This window comes from Microtus ochrogaster, linkage group LG2 (assembly GCF_000317375.1).
Source record: "Microtus ochrogaster isolate Prairie Vole_2 linkage group LG2, MicOch1.0, whole genome shotgun sequence".
Taxonomy (NCBI): Eukaryota; Metazoa; Chordata; class Mammalia; order Rodentia; family Cricetidae; genus Microtus; species Microtus ochrogaster.
Window position 1 is genome coordinate 18,930,231 of NC_022028.1, and position 6,040 is coordinate 18,936,270.

Sequence of the window (6,040 nt, forward strand, 5' to 3'; positions counted from 1 at the left end):
ACCATAGAGAAACCCTGTCTCGAAAAACAAAAAAAAAAAAAAGTTTTTAAGTTTGGTACTTTACTATGTATGAGCAAATTTTTGATCACATTTTTTTCTAGAGTTGCCATTAGATGTTCAACTAATTTAGGAAAGGATTCTACCAGTGAAAAGGTATCATAATAACTGAGGAATGAATCGTTAAGACCATGGAAACGTTGGGCATGGCTGACAATGATCACACTGTAGATGTACTTCGATGGTAGAAACCACTTGGATGGATGTAGGTCATGAGAGGCAGGAAGGATTGAAGGTGGCTCTGAGGACTTTCACCCACTATGTAATGGCAGGCATTGTGTTTTTATAATTAATTAGATTTATTGGGCTGACCTTCATAGCCTGCAATAAAAGATGCTCTGTCCACCATTAGATTTACATATTACTGCTTCATGGAAGGATGTGATACTCTGAACCTAAGCAATATCTTATAAGGAACGTGTGCTGTACCAATCTTGTCACTTACTGTCATCTCACTCTCCTCCCAAAGGCAACCTTCAGTTCTGGTCTTCTTCAATTTTTTTTTTTTTTTGAGGGGACGTATTGGCTGGTTAAAGCTCTCGGAGATGTACTGCTAATGAGACCTTCACCCCAGTGTAAGCAATCTGGTGAGCGACCTCTTGCTTAGACTCCTCGGCAGTCCACAGGACTAGTACACCCGCTCAACGAAGCGGCTCATGGTCATTTGCATTCTGCTTTGGCACATGGACCATTAACATAAAGCCACTGCTGCGTGACTTTCTCAAGATGTTCATGGGCTGTTGTTCCGTGGTGACCTTCTTAGAGAATTTAAATGACTTTAAGTCAGATTTCAGGGTCCTAGAGCATGCTCTTTGGTTTAACTGAAAAACAAATTGGATAAGTGATTCCTATAAAACAGTTCAATTTCAATATACCGAAGGGCCGAACTGTCAGACAGGGCTTAACCGTGGTATAACTTAACACAGTGAGCCAGCCTAAATGTCTTGAGAAACTTAGCCTTTCAAAATGGTATTTTTTTATTTTAAAATAGCTGAGAGTTGGCTCAGTGGCTAAAAGTGCATACTGCCTTTCCAGAAAACCTGAATTTGGCCTCTGAGCCCACATCTGGGGCTAATGAACACCCTGTAATTCCAGCTCCAGCAGAGGCACTGCCCTCCTGTGCACAAACCCACACACATACACACATCATTAAAAAATATTGAAAATTAGTTTTAGTTGATATATAAAATATAAAATACACATATTAATGGAGTCCCATGAAATGTTTTGATACACGTTTACACTGCATACTATTTAGTTCAGGTTAAATATAACATCTAAATTATTTATCATCTCTTTTGGTTGACAACTGAAAATCTGTCTGAATGTCAGAGGCTCGTGGCATGTTTTGCTATCTATAGTACTGTACTGCCTAAGCACACACCAGACCTTTCTTAATGCCGGCTTAGCCTCCCTCTGCTCCCACTCTCTGCAGCCTCTGGTAACTACTGTTCTATTTTCCAATGCTATGAGGTCATCTGTTGTTATCATTTCCTTCAATTCCACGTGTGGATGATACCATGCAGAACTTGCTTTCCTAAGCATGTTTACTTTAACATAATGATTCTCAGTTGCATTTATTAATACAAGTGATACATTTTCATTTTTTCTATGACATTCAAGTTTTACGGCATTGCAACCCATATGGGCATTATACTTTATTTATTAATCAGATGAAGGACACTCCTACTGTTTCCATTTTCTCAGTATCATGATTAGTTCTTCAATGATTCGAGATCTAGGCATCTCCTCGACTGTAACTTTATACTGTAACTTTATAGTATTGGTTCCATCAAACTGAGTCTCCCTGTGGTACGGTTATGTTTAGAATCACAGTAACATACAACTGTTTCGTAGCTACTGTAATTATATTGTTTTCTTGATTTTTTTCATCCATTTTGCCCGTAATGCATAGAAATCTTTTTAGTTTCTGTGTGTCGATGTTTATGTCTTGCAACTTGGCTGACTCACTATGTTAATTCAAATAAATTTTAGTGCGTCATTGGGTGTTCTAGTTGTCTATGTGGTAGATAATGTCTGGAAGCAGTAACATTCTGCCTTCTACTCTCCCATCTGCATGCCCTTTGTTTCTCTCTCTCCAGCACCACTGCTCTGTCTAGAATACCCAGAATTATGCTAAGTGAGCAGCGAACGCGGTTATCTTTGTATTTTGTCAAGCTTCATGTCTCGGAGAGTGTTCAGGTCTTCTCACTTCAGTTTGGTGCTGTTCTGAGTTTCTTAGGGCTGGTCTTTTATTTTGCCAATGTGTGTAAACTATGTCAGTTTGTTCAGAGGGTTCACCTTCAATATTGATGACTTTGTGGAATGCTTTTCAACAAGTACAAGGATGCCATATGGTATTGTCCTCTGTCGTACTGATGTGGATTATCAGATTCCTTCATTTGTTTTGGTTGAATTGTTCTTGTACTCGGGATGAGTCCTGCTTGATTATAGCGAATAATCTTTTTGATGTTGTGAGTGAATTTTTTAAAAGATGTTTACGTCAGGATGCGCTTGTTTTTATTTCTCCGTTTTTAAAAAGTGGGTCCTTTGATTAAAGCAGGGTGTTGATGTTCCTCTACCTTATATTGGAAGCCACTTATCTTGTTAGAGCACATAACCATGGGCTCTCAGATATTCCGTGCTTAGAGACTTACTCCCATTCTACCTTCCTGAGACTTCTATCCTATCTTACTGAGTTGATCCCTCGCTCATTGTATGGTGACATCTTTGAGTTCCCATAGCTTTTGTCTTCAAGCCCATGTTATGAGATGTTAAGTGCAGATGTTTCTGCTCAATTTCTGCATCTGTTTTCTTGGAATGACATTTAGATATGTTCACTTTCAGATTCAGTATGCTTTTCCTGATGTCATTCATCACTTGGTCTTGTCAGAGGACAAGAGTATATACAAGAGTATATAAGAGTATAATTTCTTCCAATCCGTTTCTTCACCAGAATACATAGTCCTTCCATTGGCATGCAAGTTATGACTAGTACACGATGACGGTGACCATAAATCCTGTATTTTGTTCATTTTTAACTATTATAACCTTTGTTGTCCTTTCTGTAATATTAGTTCTTTTTCTTATATTCATCTTAGTGACTTTCTGTACCAATACTTTTACATTTTGATTTTAGATATCTGCTGTTCTGATAGGATTTGTAGTGTCACCTATCTTTATTCTGGTAGCTACCTTTCCTTTACTTCTGAATGCAGAATTCTCATAAGCATCTTTGCCAAGGCCATTCTGGTTGTCATGTTTCCCTCACGTACGCTTGTGCAGGCAGGCCTTTGTGTGTCCTTCGTTGCTGGAGGACAGCCATGCCGGATACTGTATAGGGGCTGGCAGTCACTTTCCTCTAGGTCTTAGACTACGTCATCCCACTCCCTCCTGGCCACTGGGTTTGTGCTGCGAAATTTGCTCTTAGTGCCACAGGGATACTATTAAATGTGACAGCGCTTTTATATGGCAGAGCCTACAATTTATCCCTTTCCATACACTTGTGACAATTTGACAATATGCTCTAGCGAATCCTTTTTCTATATAGGGCCCCTTGGGTATCTGGAGATGTAGAAGCTGTTTATTTCATGGTACCTCAGTTATCTTGAGTGCTCCAACTCTTTTCATATTTCTTGTTCGTGTGTGTGTGTGTGTGTGTGTGTGTTACGAGAACATTTTAAAGGACTCACCTTCATTTCACAAATTCTTTCTTCCACTTGATGTGGTGTGAGGCTTCAGTGCCTTGTTGTTTGTTTACCATGACTTCATTTCCAAGTTCCACCGATCCTTTCAGAGCTTTGTTGCTCAGCTTCTCATTCGCATCCTTTTAAGTTCTTTACTCATTTCATCCGTATTGACGTGGGGGCAGGTGTCTGCGTCTAGAAAAATATTCTAAGGTTTGTGCCTCTAATGAGTTCATAATCTCTCCCACTGTTAGGAAGCAACCTGCTGAGTGCTGTTTTTCAGAAACTATGTCTCAAGAATGCCAGCTTTCTATGCATTGGGCTGTATTTCCATTTAGGTACCACAGTGAAGTTTCTTAATTTCTTGGGTTGAACACAGTTCTTAAACACTGTGGAATTGGAGGGACCTCTTTCTTTGTGGTTCCTGCAGTTAGGGACACTATCAGCTTAGGAGGGTGTGGTATACCCAGGAGGAAGTGTGGGTGTTGATGTGCGGAGTGCTTATGGCTTAATAACTTCTATGATGGGAACGACGGCTCCAATGGGGCAATGCAGGCTATGGGCAGTGTAAACTCTAATTCTGCTATGACCAAGGCACTCTGGTACTGGGAGCCACAGCAGTGGTGAGGAGGCTGAAGTTCTCCTTTAAACAAGCAGTGGTACAGACGCTGACACCATAGGATCTGAAGCAGCCCCTCTTAGGTGGCCAAGCCAGCTCTGAAGTGACAGATATGCTGGCTAGTTCGTATGTCAACTTGATACAAGATAGAGCCATCTGAAAGGAGGGGACCTCAACTGAGAAAATCTTTCTAAGATCGGACTGTAGGCAGACCTACAGGTAATTTTCTTAATTAGTGATTGATGGGGGAGGGTCCAGTCCATGGTGGGCGGTGCCACTCCTGGGCAGGTGGTCTTGGGTTCTATAAGAAAGCAGCCTGAGCAAGTCATGAGGAGCAAGCCAGTAAGCAGCACTCCTCCATGGCCTCTCTGGCAGTTCCCACCTCCAGCTTCCTGCCCTGGCTTCCCCCAGTGGTGGACTTATAAGATAGGAGGTGAAATCAATCCTTTCCTCCCCAGGTTACTTTTGACTATGGTATTTTATCACAGCAATAGGAACTGTAATGAAGGCAACAGGTCCGGGACAGCAGTGGTAACTGTGGCACTCTTTTCTGCAGATCCTGACAGCAGTGCACACCTGGTGCCCTTTTAGCATAGCATCTAGGTATCGAGCAGAAGCTACATTTCTAGAACTACACAGGATCTCAGAATGTACTGGCAGTGGGACACCAGTAGTGGCCATGGCCTCACCTCTGCCCTGCCCCTAGCTTGGCAACAATAGGCACCCACAGTGGATGGGGGAGGTGGAAACTAAATAGGTTCCTGTCAATCTGGTGATGATATTGCCACACTTGTCGCTGACCTTTGATATCAATGTCAGAGCACCTAATATCTCCTGGCTTCCCAGAATGGTGGCCTCTGTTCCCCTCTGAGCCACACAATTGTCCCCTACAGCCACTCACAAAGCATAGACTCTCTGAGCCCGTGCAATAAATTTCTGTGGAATCCCAGATCTGAGAATCTGCAGGGGTTCCTGACCCACAGAGCAGTACCAGTTCAGAACTGTCACATGTCTCCAGAAGGCTTCTGGACAGAGTAGCCGGGGGAACCACAGAGATGCTGGGGCAGCCTTTTCCAAAGCAAAGACCGTACAGATTTCAGGCTGTGTACCTGAGCAGCAAGCCAGCACAGACCGAAACTGTCCCATAGCTAGGCCGGCCAGCAGCCTTGTTGACACAGTGCTGGGGATTTCTCACTCACTGTTACTCTACAAAGGAGTCTCCCTCTCTGTTGACTGGGAGACAGAGGCTGGTGTGGCAATTGCCAGGACGTACAGATCTCTTCTTTTTCTATACTATTGTCTGAATCTTACAAGGTTCCACTCTCTCGTCAACATTTTTCTTCCAAACGCAGTTACAGGTGTTTCACTCTGGTGTTTCTCTGCGGAGAAGGAAATGAGTGCTGGGTTTCACCATTCCGGCACATTAAATACCTTCTCCTATCATCACTGTATTGGGCCCGTCTTTCACTGTAGGTCTGTTATATCTGCTCTGTATATGTACGTGATTCCATAGTAAAGGTACCTAAAAACATTATTTCTGACTGGTTCCTTTATCATTATACAGTAACCCACCCTGCTTCCTTTTTAAAACTGCCTTTATGTGCAGTCTACTTGTGTCTAGGGTAAGCATGGTTACCCTTGCACCCCTCTGTCTAGGGTAAGCGTGGTTACCCTTGCA